Raw genomic sequence first — 24,337 nt, forward strand, 5'->3', positions numbered from 1 at the left:
CTCAGGCCAGTGCAGAGCAGGAGAGGTGTATTTGCCTCTTTTAAATCAGTGAGTGTAGCAAACACCCTATTTACACCATTTTCGTTTAAATTATGGAGTGGTTTTGCCTCTTGGAACAGGAGGTGCTGTGTGTCTTCAACACTTGTGGCACTGTCTTAATGCTTTCTGCTTTGATTTTCCTGAACCTTATGTTTCAGTCACTTATCATGTGCAGAACGAGGAAATGGCACCATTTGCAATGGGAGAACTGGCTTCTTGCAGAAGTTTAGTTTTGGCCTTATGGAGTTCCTTTGATAGCTTTGTCCTGGTTTGGGAGCACTCTGTTAGCCACATGTTCTTTGAGATGAGTTAGCTATGCCTGTGACAGTAGCCACATGATTGCTTTTGGAGAATTCCAGCACTGGAGAAAAAAAAGTAATATTTCTTAGTCATTGCAGTACCATTTCTACTTTTTTTTTGTTTATCCCTGTATAAAAAACCAGAAATGACATCCTTGCTTTTTTTGTGAAAAGGCCAAATTTGGAAGGCACACTTTTTCAATGAATGCAAGTAAAAGACTGGTTTTATTACAGAGAAATCTGGGAGAAAAACTGTAAGTTGAGAACTTCTTGTTTCTCTTCATGCTGCAACAGGCTTGGCTTTGTGAAGAAGCAGCTCTTTTACAATATGTTCTGAACTGTGAGCACGGAATTTTGTCACTTAGTGCTGCAAGAGCAGAGCAAATGTTCACACCCAGGTTTTGGTGTATGGAATTTTGCTGATTTTTTTTTTTTTTTTTTTAACAGCAGCTTTACTCTGATTTTTGCCCATCCTGTGCTACTGCCATAACTCTCACCAGGCAATGACTGAAATTTCGAATATTCAATCTTAGTACATTAAATGTGAGTCCCCCTGATAAACCATGCTTTTTGGAAGCTGCCATAAAAAAACATTTGAAAGAGATATTCTTCTCCCTTTCTTGTCCCCAGCCTTCTGCAAAGTCTTGCCGTGGATACAACGAACCCCAAAATATGCATGTTGTGTGTTCATGCTCTTGCTTTTGGTGTCTGAAGGCTCTGTTTCCCTACAAATAAGCTTAGGGTTTGGGGTTTTTTTTTATTGTGCCAGTCGTAGTTTCTTGATTTTTGTTTTTGTTCATGATATTTTGTTTGTAACTGAGCACAGCCGTTAATTGTGCAGAAAAGTAATCTAAAGAGCCAGGCAAAATGGAAGGCTCCATTGTGCTGGTACTATGATGAATGTATTTTCTGTTCCCAGACGACTCGCAGCACTATTAATTTCAGAGTTGTCTTGGATACACAAGGAAACGGGTTTTTACCTTTCTGATCTTGCATGGTGACTGAAGGGTGTATTTTTCAGTTGGAAACCCACACTTCAGCTTATTTATACTGCCAGATGCAACAGAAGTTAATCCTGTGCCGGAATACATCTCTTTGAAAAATCATGTTTTAAGCTGCTGCCAGAGGGGTGATAACAGATGGGAAATTGTAGAAATGGGCCTCTAAGTTTGGAATGTTAAAAGTCAGTATGTGTTATGTATCTGTGTTCTGTGTAAAAGCAGTAACTTCATGTAGGAGACCTACCTCAGGTTCCTTCTTGCCTGGCTGTGCCTCTTCCAGGACTCTTGCCCTGTACATCCCAGGAGGATGGGCAACATCCTCAAAGCTGCTACAGGTGTGTGGCAATTACATTGTGTGACAGCACTTTCCTATAGCCTGTGCAGCAGTTATTTTAAATCCGTATTTCCCGGTTGGTATTTTACAGATGGGTTGGATAGAGTTTCCCAAAACTAAGTGAATGTAAGTTTTTAATTTCGTGGCTGTGCTTCTGTGAGGCTGTAACACTGAGTTATTTTTAAATTGTGGATCAGTTAGCTTCCTTGATTGCACATTGTTTACATTACCAAATAATACATTCAAATATTTAAAAACAAGCATTGCAAGATTCAGTTTTATATTTGCATTGCAACTTACTAGTCTATTGCCTTCCTTCAAAATACAAACATTGCCAAAAATGCTGTCAGTAATATGATATCTGCATACGATTATACGAGCAAAATATTTTCAGTGAATTTTTCTTCTGCTTCTTGCTTTGCTTTTTGCAAAGGTTGTAGCCTTGGGATGCTAGCCAGGCTTTGAACTGCAAAAGAGAGCATAAAGAATGCAGAATGTTTTTAGAATAATCTGAACTGTGAGCAGATGGCTTCATTAAATTCTCTTTAGGAATGAGGAGAGCAGTTGCTGCTTTTGGAACAAAATTGGCCAGAGCAACTGCTTGTACATTACCATCCCAAGTCTGTGGCAGGTAGAATATTTGTGCAATTTTATGTATAGCAGTTGGTCCATACACCTTCAAAATATAGATGCAGGAGAGTGGTGCCAGTGCACTGGGAAATGATAGGTACAAATGAGAACAAAAGACTGTTTCATCAGTAAACTTTTCTGCACATGTTTGAAATCTTGTGCAGGGGAAGCTCTGCTAAGTGCTTCACTTTTTGCTTCTTAACCCCAGAGTTCTGTTCTTTGCCACAAAATCTTTGCTTTTACTTTTTTTGCCTTCCTTTCTGGACAATAGTGTGGAAAACTACATTTATAACTAAATATATCAAAATGTAGTTATAAATGACTTGTGAAGGAGAATGATATAAAAAGGGTAATTTTCTTGCTTTAGAACAGAAAGACTTCTGGCAGAAGTGTATCAAGAGTGTGGTTGATCAGGGTTTCAATGTTCTTGTGTTGGATCAAAGTGTCTACAGTGTGAGCAGATTTTCCCTTTGCATGCACCTAAGCTGTAATTAGGTACTTGATGCTCAATTTTCTCCCAACCCTTCTACCCCCAGAGTTAAAAACCAACTTCTTAAGTTTTGGTCAAGGCAAATACTCTCAGGTTATGACATCTGAATAGCCTGTTACAAGCAGAAGAATGTATGAGCTTTAAAGATGGGGATGGCTTTAAGGAGGAGAATTTTGTTCTTGTAGATGCAAATTCACAGATGTAGGAGGCTGTTGTACCATTTATGCCCTTCTAGAGTTGTGTGTTTCCTTTTATCTGTGGTCTTTAAATTTAAATTTGAAGACAGTAAACATAGCATCTGTGAAGACAGTGTCCTGCTGTAATGGTAAATTTTATAAGTATTGATTACTATATATTCATTCTTTTGGCTGTGAAATGCCTCTTTATTACAAATTAGATATTAGCCTGCTCTAAGTAGTGGGGGAGGACTGGTGGGTCTGCTGCTGGTGGGTCTGAACTCGTGTTAAGGCTTGTCTGTTGATACAGGGTATATTCTGGGGAAGACAGGCTCTAATCAAGCTTCTTTGCTGGTTTCAGCTCTATATTCTGTTAAGCAGGTAATCTGGGGCAGTGGCATTGGAATGGATTTGTTGTTTCAGTCATTGAGAGAAATGAATGTCTTTATTTATGAAAGTGGTTGTGCATCACTTTTTTACCATACTGAACTAAATACCTCTGTGTAATAGTTGTGCAGAAGCTTGTATGTGCATGTTTACACATATTTGCATAATAGATCAAGTCCATGTTTTTTCCCATGTTTGCCTTTTTAAGGGTAAATTTGTAACGTGCACATCCATTGCAGAAACCGTCTGAACCAGACATCATATTGCTGGAGGAAATTTTGTGCTTAATTAGGATCAATACGTTCCACAATGAGAGTAGAAAATGACCTTGTTATTTGGAAGGATGAACTACTGGCGTGTTACTGGCCTCGTTTCAAGTTTTCGCCTGTGTTATTCTCACCCTGGGTTCTTCTGTTAAGTTTTTTATGTCTGTGATACTTGCTTTTAAAATACTATCTTTTTATGTGTGTGTTCTCCAGAACTCTGTGTGGTACTAAGAGTGCCACTGTTTTGATAGAATTATCCGAGCAGACCCACTGTAAATGCAGTTCTGGCCCTAGTTATTTCACAGCTGCCACTGCCTGTAAGACAGAACTTTTGGACTTACCCTGGAACATTTTAGTCAAAACAGTCGTGGCTGTGAGGGGAACACTTCACCCCACTTTGTGGTGTATCAGGTGTTTTCCAAGATTGGCAGCGTTTTTCCTGTCTCCTTTCTTTGCTCTGTCTCCTTGTTGCTGAAAGGTGCAGCAGTGCTGCATAGGGCTGTGGGGACCCTAATGGGCAGGTCTTTCAGGTTCCAGACTGTATCCTATTTCCCCCTTTCCTTCAAACAAGAACCAAATGTTGTATAACCATAGTTTGGGTACATCAGTGAGTTTTAGCAATACATGCTGCCAAAAATAGCCCTGTTAAACTCCAGGCCTTACACGTCCTCTGGACAGGAACTCAGTCATGTATTTGTGTCTGTCATTCTTTATTGATGTTTTGCAAACATCTCACAACAAAGACTGCTAAGCCATTCGGACATCTGGGCTGAATCACTTTTAACCAGCTTATGTGAGCAAATGTTTCTACCCATTCACATAGTGAAATGTTAGCTGCAAAGCCTGGGACGTTGTGCCACAGAGATGAAGGGCTTATTGTGGTTATGATTAACTAAATTCACTCAGCTTTTTCTGACTATGCCTTTTTCCCCATGAAGGCGGAAGTGATTGCCACTTCTCAGTCTAGGTTCTTTTGATTCTTGGATCCATGGAAATTTCTCTCCTTTTGCACTTGGCTCTGTTTAGCTTCTGTCAACCACAGACCCTTTATAAGCAGAAGAAAAGGAAAGACTGTCTGCAGGCGTATCACAGATCAGTGTGCCCCTGGTCAGCCTTGGTTAGGACAAAATAGTGCACAACATCTGAAAACATCTTTTGTTAGTGATGATAGTGTTCTTCTGTGCTGGTGGAATAAATTATCAGTTGAATTATCGTTTTGGGATCCAGCATCTGGCCTCGTTTGTGCCTTAATCTCGCTTGTGGGAACATTTTAGAACCTGGTTCCCCTCTGCATCTGAGCGGGTCAGAACAGCCTTGTTTCCAGAACTTTTCTAATGTGCAGCAAAGGGAAACGATCTGGTGCTTCCATATTTACTCCTGCAGCTCGTAGGTGGGGACATCTTCACACCACTCTGAGCCACTGCAGGAAGCAGCACGGGAGCAGGGCAGGACGAAGGCCAGTCCTCCAAGGGTGCAGCCATAAGTCACGGCTTCACGTTGTGCTTTATGCAGTAACTGAAACTGCCTGTTCCTTGTCCTTTTCCTCCCTTCCCTGACCTCCTGTGCTGCTGCTTCCCTCGAATCAGATCTTTATGATGATGAGACTCCATGGTGTCCCGGTTAAAAATTTATTCTTTGTCTTACTCCCCTGAAATATCTTTCCCCTGATTTTTTTAAATTTTATTTTTATTTTTACTTTTTATCTCTGCTGGTCCATGTGGCCATCCCTGTGTGATGTGTTACTTGCCCAAACAAGCTATACTTTGTTCTTGTATTGTAATGTCCTCTTTAGTGCTGAATGCAAATCTTGCTAATCAGCAGTTGTTCTTTACCATCCATGTAAAAAAAGCTGAGGCAGTATTACACTAGTTTCCTCAAGTCCTGGTTGATGGGCAGCATCCACTGTGTAGGTTAAAGGTCTGAATGCTGTCTAAACCCTGGCCTGACTATAGTCTTGTCTGTGGAGTGGACTATTACTTGACTTCTGGCCTGTACACTTACCTTATCCTCCCTCTGCTGGTGATCAACCTTCTGCAGTCTCACGGATATAATTGTCACACACAGGCTTTCCTAAAAGTGACATGTCATCCTTACTAATCCAGTAGAGTTTAATCTTTTGGACTACAAACAGTTGACATTATTGTAATGGAGTTTGACGGTATTGTATGTTCTCTAAGCATTTTTATTTGCTATTTTCCTGTATTTAAATTCAGCAAACAGCAGCGTAAACAACCCTGTGTTCTTCTGTGGTATTCTGCAGCTATGAAACCCTCTTCCTTTATAAAACAGGGTTTGTGTTTTGGTCATGTCTTCCAGTGTGCTGCAGTAACACAATGAGGTGTTTATCTGCTTTAATAGATCACTTTAAGATCTTGTAATCTTATTTGTCTCAGTTTCACAGCTGTGAGGGCAAGGAGTGGAGAACTGCAGACTTGCTGTTGGATGAGCATTTCATCTGAGAAACATTGTTCAGCTCTAGATTTTTTAGTGCCTTTGTCCCTCCTCAGCCAAGTGATCCAGATGATGGTGCATTTATTCCTTGAAATCGTGCTTCTTTGCCTATTGGTGACAGCACATGTCCCACGAATAGGCCTTGTGCTTTACTGTGTGAGAGACTGCTTCTTGTTGCCTGTTGGTCTTAAAATTTATCACTCATCCAGGAGTCAAAACTGTGAAACAGGGAGAGAGTTGCCTGCCTGGCCTTTGCCCCTTCTGGCAGTGAGGGAGGAAATGGAAGGGCTGCTGTGGCATCTTTGCTTGCATCTGCATCTCTCACTTACCAGAAGAACGTGGACATGGGTTTATTTGGGGCTTGGGGGAAGCAAGCTGTTAAAAGGCCAGATTGAGTGCTACTGAGAGGAACAGGCACTTTTTCAAACCTGTCTGCATTCATATGCATCACATTGTCTCTGCTGATGGCATTTTCTAACCTTGCTTGTAGGTAGTGAAAGTGTGGTCATACTACCCTGTGGCGGGCGTGGGGAATGGGAATGAGATGGCTGGGTAAGTGTGGAGATGTGTGTGAAGGAGTGAGTGGCTAGGAGATCCTCCCAGAAGGGGACAGCAAGTGGTGGGAGGTGCTTGCAGGCTGTGCTGCTGACTTCTCAGACTATTAAAGAGACAGATGAATAATGTTTATTAAACTTGTTTTCCCCCTGAAACCTTATGAAGTGGTTTAGTAGGAAGGAATTATTTGGTGACCGTAAGCATTAAGATGTTTAAGCTGAAAGTGGTGTAAACTTTGACAGAAAGGTGCAAACTGGTGATGCCTTAAGCCCCTAAGGGTTTTTTTATTTTTCTAATATTGGTAAGCCTTATAAGTTTTATAAGTAGATTTTAAAAGCAGCAACCCTCCCTCCTTTGTCCCTTGTCCCTTTCCCTGTAGCACCCTTGTTTACACATTCCTTAACCCTCTTACCCCATTCTATGCTCCCTATATCAATCCTACTCCTGAAACCAGTAGAAATGTTTAGTCTTTTGTCAAGGCAAGACCTAGATTTTTGGCAGAACAGCATATCAGGGCCTAAACCACAGAACACGGTCAAAAACTGGGTAACTGTACCCTTTGTGCTCTGAGGGAGATGAAGATGGGATGAACAGGGGTCCCGAAATGCACCCCAGACCCATTTTCAGGGGGTGCCCCGGGGTGGACCAGAGTAAAGGTCACAGGGTGGACACATTTGGGATTGGATGGAGGATATTATAAAAATGTAACCTCTCGGGCACAGGGGCGGGTGTCTTGTAACATCTTTTGCCTTGGCAAAATAAACCCTTTCTTATCTCACCCCTAATTAACTGCTCCAGGAGATTTTTCAGCACCTAAATCCCACGGCAACACCGGAATTTTCACAAGCCACATGAAAATCCATCATTTTATTTATTGCAGTTCTGTGGCTCTTACTAGGCAGTCCTCTCACCTTCTTTCTGTTGTAGTTGCTGACGACGTTTCAAGTCTGCCTGGTTGGTAAAATTACGTGTTTTAGAACTGCTGTTCACGTGCTGTACCAAGAAGAGCCTTTCCATGAGTCCATTGTGACACTTCAGTAGGCTTCCTGAGCCCGGCTTTCACCACCAGCCTTTGTGCACCACAGGAGCTGGTGGAGTGCTCTGCTGAGAAGGTGTTTTTCCAGACGTGGTCACCTGGTTTTGCAGTTTCTGTGTCCTTTGGAGGTGAAGCAGCTGATCCTAGGCTTTTATGCTCATTCTCAGGCATGGAACTGGCATGTATCAGGAAAAGTTAAACCTCTAACACATCTCTGAGAGCTGGAAGTGTACCAAAGCATAGGAGAGAAGATAAATGCCATTGAGGAGTTCTGGGCGTTGGATGAAAAAAGAGTGGTCTGAGAGATTGCTGGTCAGCTGCTCACCTTGGTCAGGATCTGACCAGACTGATTTCAGGACATGTTTTCTCAGGAAATGTTCTGTGAAATCTCTCTCATGTCAGACAGGAAGGACTCTGTAGGAAATCTTACAGAAAATGCTGTAGTATGTAGAATGAAGCAACCTGTTCTGATATTTGTAGAAGCAGCAGGGGGTGCATCTTGGGTTCCCTGTGCATTGGGAATAGGTTGGAGTACTTAGGTGAAGGGCAGCAAAATGAAACTTTTGTATCACTGCTGAAACGTACATGAAATAATCCCAATTTTTTTAGCTTTTCACTAGCTTGTCATTATCTTGCAGAAGGTTCGTTTCCAGCAGTACTTTCAGATGTTAACATTTGAATTTCTTTGCTTCATTCTAACAAAAAGGTAAGTTAAGCAAGGGCTTTTTTTCCTGCTGAGGAGTGATGTCAGTTCACATCGTCTGAGGCTGTACAGCATGGCAAGTGTTTTGCTAACAGTCTTGGGGGAGGGGTCAGCTGTAGTGAAATTGCATAACCATTTTCTGTCACTTAAAGGTCTGATATGCCACCAGCCTTTCAAAGCATGTTAGCGTTTAAATACTTTAACCTACTCAGATATTTTTAAAGTGCCATGGCTCAGAAGAGCTGATGGTAAAACACATAAATGCCCATTGTGTTAGAAAAGATAGAGAAGCTGTTTGACCGTAGATATTCTGGTACCTGTATTTTCTTTTTTTTTCTGTAGGGTGACTGTCAGTTTCAGGCTTTCTGAGAAGGGAATCATAGAAGTTCTGGGGTCAATAAGGAGCAGCTTGTGCTGTGCCTTGAGGTGTGCAGTTGGCTGACCTTGCTGGTGCACAGCTTAGGGCACTGCATGCAAACTCCAGCGCAGTTTTCTTGTGTGTCACTGAACAGCAAATCTGTTGTTAAAGACAGTCTGTTTTGCCAGGCAGAAATGTGTCTGTGGCCTTTTAAGAACAAGGAAGCTTAAATGAAGCTTGCTAGCAAACAGTCCTGCAGGAGGCAGGATTCTTAGCAACAGAAATAATGAGATCTGTCATTCTGTCTTTAATTGTCAAAGGGCAGTAGCAAAGCAGCTAATGCACAGTTGTTAATCTGGAGTACCAGTTTCTGTTAGTGGTCCATATACTTTGGATACCTTGGATGACTTCTAAGAGATCTGCAATAGCTACTTAAGAAAAGCAAGCCGATTGTTAGGAGATTTAAATTCTAACTGCATGTCTGCACATCAACTTGCAGATGAGTGGTTTTCAGTTTCTAAGAAAAAAATTTCTAGACTTGAAGTCTGAATAGTAGTTTTCTGGAAAGAAGCCTGTATAACGGAAGTTACTCTATTCATAAATAACATTACTGAGCTAGGCTCACACTTTAATAGTGGGCCATTGTTTGGCTTTGCTGTTTTAAACTCTCGCAGTAGTTTAAAGCTAATATTCCAATTAGAGGAAATTGGGAGAAGCATCAGGAGAGAGTGAGAAGGAAACCAATGCTTAGTAAGAACCATTTTTTTGTTTACTGTATTGAATCTTCACTTACCAAAAAAAAAAAAAACCAAAACAGAAAAAAAATGACAGACCCAAAACAAAACAGCAAACTTTTAGCATTTAAGCTGCATAACAATGGAAATTCAAATTAAGGAAATTAATACATCAACAGAGAACTTTGAACTTTAAAGGTTGAATTGATTTGAAGTAATATGGAATGATTTTTTTTTTTTTTGAGAAATGGCCCATTTATTTTATAGGCTGCATGGGGACTTTGGTTTGTTTCTTGCTCTATTAAGTGCACTTCGGAACAGGAGATATTTTGTAATGTAGAATGACACTTGGAATATAGACAATGAAGGGATCTTCTTGAGTCCTGTCTCTGCCTGTTTGGGGTCGTGCATCAGGAAAGAGGGTATAGCAGTCTCAAGGATGTTCTTCCTCTTTGCATATTTTTGGTAATGTGGTATCTGGAGCTGACGACCTTAGAAGGTTATAAAAGGATACAGGGAAGCAGCTAACAGCTTGAGCACCTCTGCAGAATCTGGTTCACAAGTAACATTAATTGCTGCTAAATTCTCTGACATATCTATCTTGTCTGGGATTAATTTTTGCATTTGGCTGAGCTTAACCTAATTTTTCCACTGTGACGTTTGAAATGTGAAAGCTGTAAGTGGTCTGGAGTGGGGATCTCTGGTTTGAGATAAGACATGAATGGTGGTTGCTGTGGCATTTGGAGCCCAGCTTTGTGTTTCTCTGAGCCCTAAACCTTGAAGGAAGCACATAAATCTTGTCTTGCCTCTAATGCCCTCATGTAATTTTCCAGTTCTACTTTTTTGTTATACTAAAACCTGTCAAATTTAGCATTCTGGGGCTGGAAACCTGCAGTAATTATCTGTTTTGTTAAAAAAGTTTGAGGTAGAACCTCTATGGTGTGCAGCTCTCACACTGGTCTTTTCCTTTCGAATGTCTGTAATGATAGTGCAAACAAGGTTCTTAAAAGTTAATCATCAAGGGTAATAATGGCCCTCTCTGCAACATTTCATTTGGCGTAAGAAAAAGCTCATTTTAGGCTTGGCAGGAGTTAAAATCCCAGTAATGCTCATGAGAATGTTCTGCAAGCAAAGCTTCTATTAATCCTGTTCCTGACATGCTCACACATAATTTGATGTGAAACCTGAAGCACTTGTACTGAAAGATCTGCACCTGTGTTTTTGGATGTACAGAAAGCAGTAATATGGGTACAAACTGATAACCCAGTTACCAGCTAAAGGTCAAAATGACCTTTGCATTGTTGAAATCAGCACAAGGGTTGTATTGAGGTGGGAACAGGTATTATCAACGCTCTATAACCCAATAGAATGGATGTAACAACACATGATAAATCACTTCATTTGTGGAAGTTATCCCAAAATCAGAGGGTGTTTTTCAAGCTCCAGAATTAGTAATCGCTGACTTGTTGCTAACCAAATTCTGCAACAAAACACCAGTGTTTAACCAGTTCTGTTCTGTGCAAACATTTTTATAGTGCTGGTATCTATAATTTTTTTCTGTGTCTTACAGAAGTGTGCAGACACCCTGGCTGTACATAGTTTAAAAAAGAACAAAGGTTAGTGAGCAACAGTACAATAATATAATGATGATTCATAAAATCTGTATCTGTGTCATCTGTGAAAAGTACTAGAAGCTTATTTCAAAGGTATGATTCTGTTACCTTTCAGCATAAAAAATGCTCGGGTTGGTGCAGAGGTTTTAACATGTTAAAGAAGGGTAACTCATTTCTGAGCTAGCATAACCTTAAACAGCAAAATCCTAAACCTTTTAAAAATGCTTGCCTCTGAAGCTGTGTGTATTAGGTGTATCTGTTAGGGTGAAATGATGATTTCTTAAATTTCAAGGCTATTTTACTGCATTTCCATGGTGCTTGGCAAGAAAAAAAGAGCTGCAGTCTGCTGTTGGAGATTAATCTCCTGTCGAGATCTTGGGTATTTAAAATGACCTTTGTAGTGTGCAGTGAATTCTGGATTTTGACCCTAAACCTGGTATGTCCTGTTTTGAGTGTGGTTGGCTGGGACATGCAGTTGTCCCATGGTACATGCTGTTTGCCAGTCCTTCAGAGACAGTGCAGTTTCTTGAATATGCAGGTAGATGTGAGGCTAACACGACTGTGGCCACGGTTTAGCTGATGAGAGGGAATTGTAGTTTGTTACTCATCATTGGCAGAATAAACTAATAATGATGCTGCAGAAGAGCAGTGTTTAGCACTGGGGACGTAGCCCTACCCTCAGGTAGCTCTGACGTTTGTCTTTTCAACATTTTTTTCAGCAAGCAGTCCTGCAGGAAGCTCGGCACCCTGAGTGGATGCTATGCAGCACCAGGAGGGAGAGCTGCATTGTGTCTGTCGCAGGCCTAATCCTATACAGTCCTCAGTCCTTCGAGGTTTTCTTTTTTTGGACCAGGAGGATCCTTCATCACTTCCTTAGTTTTTCTTATTTTGGCCCTGAGGTGAGACCGGGAGGACTTTGAGTGAGTCTAGCACTTACTTAGTTCCCACTCCCATTTTTTCCTCCCCAAGAAAGGCTCAGATTTGAGTGACAGAAAATTCTGAGTTGGAAGTGACCCACAAGGGATCATCAAGTCCAAGTCTTAAGCAAATACTAGGATATTGTATTGTATTGTATTGTACTGCAACCTTGGCATTATTAACACCATGCTCTTACCAGCTGAGCTAATCTGAGGGTCATAATATCTCCCAGTAATGTTCCACGGAGCTTTCAACCTGCCCCAGGCTAGCACAGCTGCTGAAGGAGGTACTATGGATGGATTGAAACTAACACTGAGCCTTCCCCTCCATAAAGGAGGCTTTTTAACCTGTGGAAGTTGATCAGTCGACCTCCCTAACCAGTTACACGGTGGTGTAAGTCTGGGCTGGGAGTTGGGGATGGATGGAGACCAGCAGATGTAGCAGCCAGAATTAAGTAAGCAGGCTGGACCCCTTGCAACTGTAAGGAAGAGGAACTTGTCTAGCTTGTTTCCCCCAGCCCCATTTGAGGAATCCAGAAGATGATTTTTAAGCCATTTATCCTGGCACACTGCTAAATTTCCGATGAATGTCTTAAAATGAAGATGTTCACATAGTTTATCAGTGCACAGCTGGTGTCTAGGACCTATGAAGCCTAAATGTGCTATAATTAAGAGTATTAATAGAAGAGTGGGTTACCACATGCTACAAGTGGAATACTGCAGGAGAAAGAGGAAAACAGCAATGACCTGGTGACAGGCCAGGTGTGAGAGCTGAGAATGTTCAACTCTGCATGTGTCAGTTCAGTGAAAATCGCGTTGCTCCTTGGTGCTGTTGATTCTGTACCTTAAAATAGAACTTGGCGTTTGTTGTCTGAGGGTCAGGTATCAAAGAATGGGAATGGAAAGTAGAAATAAATGGTTCTGTGTTACTTTCATTAATATGAGGATAACCAGGCCTGAGGGAAATAACTGGCTTTAGTATGGAGTGTTTCTGTTGTTAATCTTTAACCTGTACCAAGTTATCAGTGGAAATAAATTTGGAAGCCAGAACTGGGTGTACTTTGAGAAGGTTCCCTGTGCCACTTCATCCCACAGCCGGGTGACAGGAAGAAAGGAACTGATTTTCTGTGTAAACCACAACGCCCGTCTCCGTCATATGGAAACATGAACGTTGAAACTTGCTGCTGAAAAAGCAGCTTATGAAACAAACAGCACAGGCATGGAGTGTAGTGGACTGATGGAGCACGATTTATGAGATGGAGTCTGCTTCACCATTGCCTTGAGATGGAGTTAAAGCCTTGATGGCACAGCCGGGCTGCTATAGGAGCCGGGCGACTTGAAAAAGCTCCAGGAGGCACCCAGCAAGCCAGCAGAGGCAGGCAGAGGAGCAAAAAAGATAAATAGTTGTTACAGTCAAAAAACACGGGAAGGACTTACTCTCCCACATAAGGTGTGCCAGGCAGATCTTGCTTGGAGACCAGGGAACCAGCCAGGGGACACTCATCTTGGTCCCAGGCGACCTTGACTGGGATACTGGTGAACTGGCCAGCGGGCATCCAGGGTACCACGGCGAGGGGATTTAGGGAATGTGGGGGGGCTGTTGGAGCACAGCTGTGGGAGCTGCTGCCACCCCTTGGAAGATACAAAGGGACCAGGGAAGAAGCCCAGCAGAGATCTCCCAGCTTGCAAGCCAGCAGCACTTCATGGGGATGGTAACTCCCGTCCTGTGCTTTTAACAGTTACCCTTAGCTTTTCCCACTTTTCTGTCTTCCTTCTTTCTCTCTGCTCTTTTGTGTTACAAAATAAAGTTATCATTTTGGGATCCAGCATCTGGCCTCGTTTGTGCCTTAATCTCGCATATGGGAATGTTTTAGAACCTGTTTCCCCTCTGCATCTGAGAGGATTGGAACATGGAGGCGCTGGCTTCAGCTTGGAACTTTTGAAAGAGACTTGACAGCACTTGATGTTTACTCTTCAACTAGCTACCATAGAAAAAGAATTAATGGAGGGGAAAAAAAGAGGGCTTTACCACACCGTATTCAACATGCATAATGCCACATGGAGGAAAAATTGCAGAGGTTTTACTGCTTAGCCTGTGTGATTCATGTCCAGTGCAAAGCTGGCTGTGTGTGGTGGGCAGCAGAAGCAGCTCTGTGGAGTGGCAAGTGAAGCACTGGGAGCCATGCCCAGTGCTGCCATCCCCTCACTGCATCCAAAACTGAGAACTCCAAATTGTCATCACAGATCCATCTGCCATTTGAATATTGTAGTTCTTTGTCCCAGATGAAGCTGGGAATGTGATACAGGTGGATTCAGGTATGTGTGAATTTTTTTGAGGTCTGTTCTGGTTGTTTTGCTGTTGAGTGGACATGTTTTTAATATGATATGAAGTATCATCCTAACCAGTCTAATGACATTCTCGTTATGACTTTGTGCAGTTGAACCTGAGAGGAAGATAGTTTCAAAGAGGTGTGTGTGATAAAGGAGTTGTAATGCGTGATAGTAAGATAAAGATACTCAGAAGCACAACAAATTTTAGCTGTGTTTGTAAGTCCGAGGTGTCCTTACATAACTTGTAAAGCTTGAGGAAATCCCTTTTTATAGCTTTCTGCGTTTTATTTGGACATGAACGGTTTTGTTTTGTTTTTACAAAAAATTGGTGAATTCCACCTGTGAATTTAAATTGGGTTTTTTTTTAATAGTAAACATTGCTGCAGGGTTCAACTTCTGACTTTTGTGTAACCAAACGCAGTGAAGCTTTGTTCTTGTTATTTCTCCGCTGTTTTGAATAACTTGGTTCAAATCCCCTGCTTCAGCAACCTTGTGCAGCTCCCTCGGGGAGGCTGTGCTGTGTCTTACACAACTTAGGGAGCTGACTTTCTGGCTCCTAGAACCAAAGTTGCCTGCTTTTTTCATCACAGAAGCTTTTTCTCAGGACGGACAGGTAACCTCTGCCAAGGCTTCTCTTTAAGGTGCAGAACGTTTTGCTGTGCGGGTGGAGGAGTGCTGTCTTTTAATCTTGTGTGCTGAGATGAAAATTACTTTTGCTTTTCCTTCTCCTCTGCCTAATTAACTTTGGGGGTTGGGAGGGGAGAAGGAAGGCAGAGTTCTGAATGTGGTTTTAAAGCTGTCTTGGCATTGTCTCTGCTGTCAGTGTCCCTGAGCAGTGCATGCTGTTCACAGGCATATGTGCAACTTAGGGAGTTGAGTGTTCCAGGTGGGCAAACTGACCAGGGGTGTTTTGGTACTGAAAACCTCTGCTGTGTGGACAAGGTGGTTGTTGAATTTGCCTCCTCTGAGAGTAAAGACACTTCACGGCCTAGCACCTGTCAGTAACTGGCGTTAATTTGTTAAAAACTGGCTTGAAAGCCTGAAAAACTAGAATCTGATTCTGAATAACTTGGTTTTTCTACGCTACCATGATGGTAAAGTACTTCCAATTCTAAAGAACGTTAAAGACTCTTTTTCTCATCTTTTCCTTTCCTATGGGTTTGGGGTTTTCTGTGTGATGGTTTGTTTTGGTGTTTTGTTGTTTTTTGGGGTTTTTTTGAAAGGGGCTATGCATTTCTCTAGGCAAGAGAGAAAGGAAAATATCAAGGCAGCATTGAAAAATACTAAATATGAAACCCTGTGAAGTAATGCCTAGGTGTTTTGTAATCTCAGTGTTCAGACAATTCTCTTGAATGTATTCAGACCTGTAGATAGTGGTAAGTGCAGTCTTTGTAACGAGTCAGAAAGTAAAAAACCAAAATACTGTAGTAATAAATAGCTGGAAAGCAACAAAAGGTGTTCTCTGAAAGTGACAGAATATGTGATTTAAGCTCTTACTAAAGCAGGTGGTATAATATAGCATCTTGATTTTAGTTTTAGCTTTTCTGGGTTGCTGTGTTAGAGTGAATATGGAAATAGATAACATTCATTCACTTTTTAATACTAGGAGATGTTTCCACATAATTGGCAGATGATAGTCTTTTGGGTAAGACAGGCAGTTGTTTTGAGTTTTTTAATTCTTAATTTTCTTGTAGTGTGCTTCATTTAAAGAACATTAGCAAAAAATACAGGCAGAATTTAGACTTTGTTTTCTGCTACGTTTCACTGAATACTTAGAGTAAGATTTGGAGAATCATCTGCTGTTTCTTCTTCAGATTTTTGAACCAGCAAGTAGTTTTCAGGATTGTTCCTTTTCTGATAGAAGGAAAAGGAGACCTGGATGATATTGGATTTTATGATGAGAGAAGAGGTAATTGTCTGCTTTGTATTGATCTTGTGGAAATAAAAAAAATGTTGAATATAGAGGTGCTCCAGTGATCTCTGCTCTTCAAAGACTGTTGTTTATTGACTAAAATATTCTAATGCTGCTTCTGAAAGAACATTTCCTTCCCTACCAAATGCTGTGCAGGTACATAAAAATTTTAGATGTCCATGAAGTGGTTGTTTAAAAAGTTCAATCTGAAGCCAGTGTGTTAGTTTCTTTATGCAGATGTGCATCCTCCTTCTTTTTCTCTCATGCTGTGTGGCTCTTGGTCTCACACAGTTGTGTTGAGTGTTTTTGCTGGAATTCGATTCAGAACCACTGCTATGTTTTGGATTGAAATAACTCTGTGTTGATATTTGTAACGTAATTGGAAGGAAGTTGGAATTGTGAAACACACTCAGATCCTTTCCTGAAGAATGGTTGGGATGCATAGATAGTATCATGAATGTTCCTGTTCAGTTTTATGGAGGTTAGGTGTTAGGTTGCTTGATTACAGAATCTCTTCGTATCCTTAAAAATGGAGAAAATCCCATCTCTGCAGTAGGTGGCCCAACCTTAATATTTGTAGTCTGCCATTGGGACACACGAGGAATTCACAGCTCTCTGCCTTCATGATAGTCTCCGTGTTGTTCTTGGCTTTTTTCAGGGTGCTTGTGAGATCTGAGGAGTGTCAGGGTGACAGGGGAATTGAAAGCTGAAGATGCCAGCACAGTTTGGGCTAGATTGAAGTGACTGTCTGAGACATGAGAGGGCTTTTCTGCTTTGTTGTTTCAGAACTGTGTTTGGCTTGGGCCCCTGCTGCAGGTTAAAGCTCATTCACGTATCTTTTCCTGTAATGTTTAGAAAAAGTTGAGGGATGTTGCTAGGCCAGTTCGTAGTTCTGTGAAATAAAGATGTTTTCATGAAAAGTGAAGCTTTGCAGGCAGGAAAGGGGAAAAACACTTGAGTCTTTGCTCTGTAAATCCTGTGGTGTGTTTGTTCCCTGACCACCCCACCCCACCTCCCCCCTCCACAGTGTCTTGCATAGGGGGCTTGCAGATAAAATCACCAGCCCCATCCAGACAGGGTGGGAGCAGTGGAGGTGGTGACAGTGTCAGCAACAGTTATTTCTGTGTGTCAGACAAATTACTAAAAAATAGTACTGGTACTGTGCGCAGTTCTTGTTGTCTGGCCTACCTTTTTGTGCAATTACTTCAACACTCTAAAACCACACATAGCATTTACAGGAAAGTTTTTGAAGTGACAGACTATCTGTGGGCAGTGTGTGCAGCCTTAGTTACTCATAGCTGTACACTGGCTTTGTTTGTGGCTTCCATGCAAGTATTTAAAATAGTTTTTCTGAGAAAGCCAGTACATGTAGATTATGGCTGACTTTAGTTCTGGGTAGCAAATATACCTCTAACTGTGACCATCAAGGTATTTATCGGGAAATTGTGTTTCAGTAAGGTCTGTGTGCAGTGCTGTGATACTAGAAACATTCTCAAACTTAAAACTTGCCTCCATGGTCTCCTAAAGAGTTCTCAGAGTAAACGAAATTTGCTTATAAGATGGTTTTCTTGCATTTCCTCTCCTCTTCATTTAGAATCACTAGGACCTGGTTACAGCAGCCACATGCTTGAATACAGAATGAAAGAAATGCTACTGATCTGGATGGTAATTGATGTGCAGAAGGAAAAGGAGTACATATTATATGTTGTTCTTTGAATTTCTTCTTTACTTTTAATACAAGTAGGCTGTGACAGCCAGAAGTACCTTACAATGGATTAATGTGCTTTGGAATTTGACAGATTAGAAGAAAGTCTTCAAATAAATAAAGTAAATGCACACACACATATATGAAGGATTGTGGATCTTTTATGAAAAATTTCCTTAAGGTGGCTATGCTTTTATTCTACATTAATTTATTCCAGGTTGTCTTTCATTTATAATCCAGTAGGTGTTTTCTTTAATCTTTGAGGACTTAGTCACAGCTGTCAAAATAACGAGCTGTTCGTGGTGTAATTTCTCCCCCCCCCCCCAAGCTCAAGTAATTGTTACCAGAAGAAGTAGTTTGTTGTTTGTTTGGTTGTTTTTTTTTCCCTTTAAGTTTACATTGAAGTGCTCTTAAAACTTGCTGGGGTATAAGGTTTGTCTGGGAGCCCAGCAGTGCCTACAGTGCCTGCTGTAAGGGATCACCTGTGATGCTTAGGTCAAACAAGAGGATCCGAAGGATGTCTGCCAATCTGCAGGGTTTTACATGGATGTTAATTTCCTACTCAAGTCTTGGTTGGATTAAAGGGCTCAATTATGTCAGAGCTTCTGGCAGGCTGCGAGTAGTTACTCATGTGTGTAGCGTGACTACCGGTGGTGTCCGGACAGGCAGGCAGTGGCAGTCTGATCAAAGGAGAGGAATCAGCCCCTGCTTGCAAACCACCCTTTGCCTTAGCCCAGCTACCCTCACACCCAGCCCCGTGTTTGTGGGCTTCTCTGCCAGAAACACCGATGGTTAGTGGCCCCTTCCCAAGTACCACACCGAGGAGGGATGGATTGCTCTTGGGAGCAGAGTTCTTGAGCTGACGTGCCACGGCTTGGAAGTGCTGGTAGTTCTTCTGCCTCTCCCCATCTCCATAGAGATCCAGGGACTGGCTCAGAGCTGGTCTGGGCCCCAGCTGTCTGTCCACCTGGCTTTCAGGTCCTCAGTGACCTCAAACCCTAGCTAAAACGCGGAGCCACTTGTGCAGACTTGAAAATCTCTAATAAAGTATATACAGGTCAGATAATTTGCTTCGAGGGGTTTCACGCCTACTGTAGCTATTCATTTATATGCAAGTGCTTCATTACAATGAAAGTGCTCCTACAAGCCACAGGCGGCTAGAAGCCCTTTCTCGAGAGAAGAAAAAGAGAATTTTCCTTTTTTCCCTTAAGGTATCTGCAGCTAAAATAGATGATTATAGTTCGCTCTGCAAGCAGTAAGCTATAAGGAAATGCACAAGGATCTGAAAACTCCAGCAGCGATAGTGACTACATTTTTTGATGGCCTCTTGTGGCAAGCTGCAATTTTTGGTAAATTTTAACTGTTCACTTAAATACTGAGTAGCTGTAGAGCCATAGAGATATGATCTGGTGCAAGTGGGTTCATGGAGAGCTTCATAACTGGTCAGATGATTCGCAGTTTGCCTGCTCTGTTTTTTTTTTCCCCAGCAGAAGTGAAAGGTGGATGGTTGTTTTTACATCAAAAATAAGTCAGTTATATTCTCCTGGTGCTTGTGAAAAATAGCTGGTGGGTCATAACATAGATGGGCAATGAATTTCCATGGGGCATTCTGTTGAAAAAAATCGTGGTGAGAATCAGACTAGATTCCCTTCTCTATAGCACAAAAGACCCAGAAAATAGCTGAAAATACTGTTTTAAAAGCAAAAGAGGGTTTGATGTAGCTGTTTGATACCTGTTACTGCAGTGGTAGCCACAAAAGATGCACTGTTGAAGGTCTCTGAAAAAGACCCTGTATAGGCTCTCCCTTTCCTCAGAGACCCTGCAGTATTGAGCTGTTTCTTGTAATTTTCCTTGACCTGTTTCTTATGGGGCCTCTGTCTTGTGAGCCTTTATAATCTTTTGGATCAAGAATGAAGCCCTCACATGTGCAATGGAGACTGTTTCTTTTTTTTTTTAGGTGCATCATCTTCCCACCTGCATCTCTGGGAACCCCCGTACTGTTGAGTGAAATCTACCTCAAACCCACAGTGACTTTTAGAAAGCACCATCCCTTTAAATAGCTCACACCCTTCTAAAAGCTCTGGGATGAACAGTAGGAAGTATATATGCTAAATAGAGCCTGATGTAATGGTATTACGAGTCTGCATATTGAGAAGTGTGTTAGCTACAGTAGTCTTTGGATAAATGCCTCATTGTGCCCAATTGTGATTGTTTTGGAGTGGCCCACTGTTCTCCTATGATAACAACAAAATAAGTACAAGCCTGCAAGGTTTTGTCATAAATATCCAGATATTCTTTTCTGAGCGTGTGCATAATGCAGTTGTTCAATAATGCAGGAGAGTGTTGGAGCTTCTTTATATAGATTTAGTAAAGGAATTGTTTGTGGGGCTGGCTGGTTTCTAACCTTTCTAAGCTTTCTCTAGTACATCCTGTACCAGCATAGGAAGGGTCCCAGACTCTTAACCAGTATCAGTAGTTGCTACTGCAGTGCAAATGCTGAATAATTTCGTACTGAGTAGTGATCAGGCAGCTTGGGATAGGAGAAACAAATTAAATTTTAAAAGGATTGATGTGTATGCTTTTTATCAGGTCTGCTTAATATTTTTTCCTTGTGTTAAGTGCAGTGTCAGGATCTTGGATCGTGGGATGCAAATGTAGCATGTCTGGTTTCTGTCAGGAATGGTCTGCCCTGGTAATCTGGGAAGCTAAAGCCAAACTTTTGGGGGAGGATTTATTATAATTCCCCTATCAGAACTTGCCCTTCAGGTTTATGTGGTAATGATGTCAAGGCCTGTTTCTTTTCTCTTCTCAGAAAGGATGTGTTTCTGACTGCTTCCCAGCTCCCAGCTGTGCTGGAGGCTCCAGAGGGGTGGCAGGTATGTATAGAGAAACTAGAGGTACAGCCCCACAGCAGAAGGGGGACTGTGGTGGATTCGTGGTGACTCTGTTATAGGTGTCTTTGTTAGCAAAACAAAGACACTCTAAGAAAACTAGGGACTTACAGCATACTGAAAAATGTAAATAAGGGGTTTATTATAAGCTTGATTTATTGCTTTCTTTTGCTCCACGACCAAAATACTCAAGAAACTTAGCAGGAAAGAGACTTTTTCCACTTGGAAACATACTATAAATTTACCTGTTCTTCAGTTACCACTGAATGATCATGTTCAGGATTGCAGCTTCCCTGTGTTACACAGTTGGTGTTATGAGGGGCTATTGGACTTGCTTTTGGAGATATTTGGCTCTGAAAGTGTTGCTGGACACTGAGGATAGATTTTTTTTTAAAGCACATGTGCCTGTTAATTTAGACATGCAGGTACTTTCACAAGTGCCAGTAGTTGCCAGTAGGCATCTTCAAATAACTTGAATGACTCACTCAGTCCTATGAGCCCCAAAAGAAATGAGAAGGAAACTGAGCAATATTTTTGACTGTGGCAGTATGTTTAATTGGTAGGGGAATATGAACTTGGAATTTTAGGGAGTTTATTTCTTGCTCATTTGGGTAGTTTTCAGTGCAGTATTGACACTGTCACAACCCGGGGTCAATATCTGGGAGTACCCAGCAAGGCAGAAAAGGGTCTTAAAACGTGCCCTGGGGACCTCTTGAATTCTGTATTTGGGATAGCTCAGCATCCAAGTTAGTTAGCTCTTTCCTGTTGCTTTTTGAAATTGTAGCCTATTTTTAATGATCTACTCCCAGTAATCTGAAAATTAAGAATTTTAGTCTCCTATTTGTCTTATAATTTTTTTTTTGTGTAATACCTTATCTTTGTGTAATCTTCACCCCCAGAAAAAGAGCATGGTGGTAAAAGAAAAGGAATGTGAGTTAAAAAAAAAAAAGATATCTCTTTAAGTATTCCACTGAAGATAAAGATATTCTCTGCTTTAAGCACAAGCATTAGTTTCCTGAGTACTGCTTGATTAAGCATTTTTATCATGCAGAATCAGAAAGTACTAATTTCTGGTCTAAAACTGGTAATCTTATTTTCCTAAGAAATTTTATCCTCTTTTTGCACTAGGGCACATCCTCCAGCAGGTAGAAATAAAGACCACATCAAATTATCTTAAAAATCTTTGTCTAATTTTTAAGCATCTAGCAACTACAAAGTGTTTCAGTTACAGTTTGAAATGTAAATAATCCCATGGTCTACGTATACGTTAGTCATAAAGGGCTACTGGTCTGCTAGTTTGAGGTTGTGCCTTACTTCAGCAGAAATTGAGTCCTAATGTGTTCTGTAATGAAAAGATTGTAAATAATGATGTTTTTCATGAGACCGTTTAAAAATGGCACGGTGCTTGGGGTTTTGAAAGGGTGAGAACTAGAACAAAGGATATATCCAGCCTGGCCTAACTGATCTGACATTCGCAAGCTTTGTAAATAAAACTCAGCTCTCAGAGGTTATAAAATAGGTATCAATAAACATTGAAGCAGGCCTGTATTCTGTTAAAGCTTCGTAAGTTTTCAAAAGCAAGTTATTTAAGGAGAACTTGCAGTCCTTTAACCCCTCCCTTTTCTGCTGGAGGAAGCAATTTGCTCATGAATTTGCCTGCCTCTGCATATTGAGATTCATATCCCTCATCATGGTAACATACAAGTTTTGCAAATGCAAAATAATCTTTAATTTTTTTTTTTTTTATTCTAAAAATAGCAGGGTAGGGCTGCCTGATAAACCTGCCATAGTTTTTTTTGCTCCTGACAGTAGGGAAAGGAAGGGGTGTCTTGCAGTCGGTTGTTGCTTACTGTGAGGACCTTGTTTGCTGTGCCTGGACAACCAGTGAGTGGTGTGAAAGTGATTTGGTGGAGAGGTGGGGAAGTAGTACATATTGTAGAGGGCCTTCCTTAGGGCCCAAAAGAAGGTGGTCTTTTACCTGGCAGCCTCACTGGGTGCTTGCATCACCCGTGGTCACGTAGTTGGGCATTGCTTGTGTTGGGGAAGACGACGGGGTGATAGCATGGGTGGGAGCAGAAGCACAGCGTAGGTGAGGGATTGCAGGGGAAGATAAACCCTGTGGAGGAGAATAAAGTGCAATAGAGAATGGGAGGAAAACGATGGGAACACTTAGAATGGCTGGGGAATCCTGAAAAGAGTGGCAGAATTAGGCCAGGAGGGCCAGTGCTCATTTGGCTTTCTGCAGGATGCTTTGTGATGGTCATGATCTTTTATTGGGGATCACAGGGATCCCAGCTACAGTACTGACTGCTACTGGTATGTTAGTGAATTCTCCTATATTTTTAACCTTCATATGGAAAATAAAGATAGATCCACTTAGCAGTTTGTGTAATATCGAGCCAAACTGAGAAGTTGCACAATGCACAGTGTTTCTTAGAAGGAACACTATTTCAAAACCAGTGTTGTGAAATTGGTCATTTCTTAACTTTGAAATTCCAGAATTTAGATAACTTATGCAAGATTTGTGCATACAAGATACACACTTGGATCCAGTTTTACCATGCTGACTGGGATAGTAGACACTGGCCTCTGGTTTGCATTACTTATTAAAAAAATCGGGTATTGGTAAGGGTTGCTGGATTGACATCTCTGAAAGATGAAGTTTTATGTTCACAGGTACTTCTGTGAAGTAAAGGCGGCAGTCTCCTTCCCACTGTTGGTTTTTCAGCTTCTCCCACTGCAGTGCTAGTGTTCTGCATTTTTCTAGAAGGTAGAGCAAAGCACCTTGACTTTGCCCAGTGGCACAGGCAACGTGAGAGACATGTTTTTGATCTTGGTAACAGTCAGTATGTGCCATTTCAACTCTGTGCTTTCATAATTTGTGCTAATATTACTTAGTAGCAGTTTTGCAGCCTGAAATTTTTCTAACAGCTTTGATTTTCTGTCCTTTGAGAGAGCAGGAAGTTGGCTCTACCTGTTTCTCTGCCTGTGCATTAAAATTACACATGTGAATGTGAATGTTCATAGCTCTGAGCTTCCAGCTGTGCTCTGACAAGCTGACGGGAGCTCTGTTGATTGTTTCTTCTTCTACAGTTGCCCTGTTTTTAGCCACCACAGGCACAAGCAGTATGGAAAACTCATGGAAGTAGTGTACATTATTTTGCTGCCTTTCATCATTACACGCTGATGTAAAATCATCACCAGAGTGTGAAAACTAAAATTACTGATTTAAATTTACCTCAGAAAGTTGTTAACGGTTTTGCAGAAAAGTAGGCCTGTGGTCACTTTAATTAGAGTTTAAGTATCTAACCAAGCATTTCAAGTTTCTTTCTGCTTTACTTTTTCAGTGTTCTTATTTTCAAGCAAATTGTGGCTCCTTTTTCAGAGTAAAACTTTAAACATTAGGAGACCTAAGTTTTCAGAAGTGCAAAGCACTCAGATCTAATCAAAGCCAGTGAACACTAATGGAACTGAGTTAATTTGGAAATCAGGCCATTGTCTGGGCCTTT

At 41.3% G+C, this 24,337-nt stretch overlaps 1 protein-coding gene across 14 annotated transcripts in view; it reads left to right on the plus strand.

Annotated features, from left to right (window-relative positions):
• SEMA4D (semaphorin 4D) overlaps positions 1–24,337 on the plus strand; it is a 96,639-nt gene that overhangs the window by 34,962 nt on the left and 37,340 nt on the right. For 11 of the 14 annotated variants that reach the window (XM_027742638.2, XM_027742639.2, XM_027742641.2 and 8 more), the window contains one exon: positions 20,750–20,813. The exons of the other annotated variants lie outside the window; for them this stretch is intronic. The gene's annotated coding sequence lies outside the window, so the exon portion shown is untranslated. The remainder of the gene's footprint in view (positions 1–20,749; positions 20,814–24,337) is intronic. 14 annotated transcript variants of the gene reach the window in all.

The sequence above is a fragment of the Pipra filicauda genome, unplaced genomic scaffold, assembly GCF_003945595.2.
Source record: "Pipra filicauda isolate LSUMZ 115617 unplaced genomic scaffold, ASM394559v2 scaffold107_size2268652_pilon, whole genome shotgun sequence".
Taxonomy (NCBI): Eukaryota; Metazoa; Chordata; class Aves; order Passeriformes; family Pipridae; genus Pipra; species Pipra filicauda.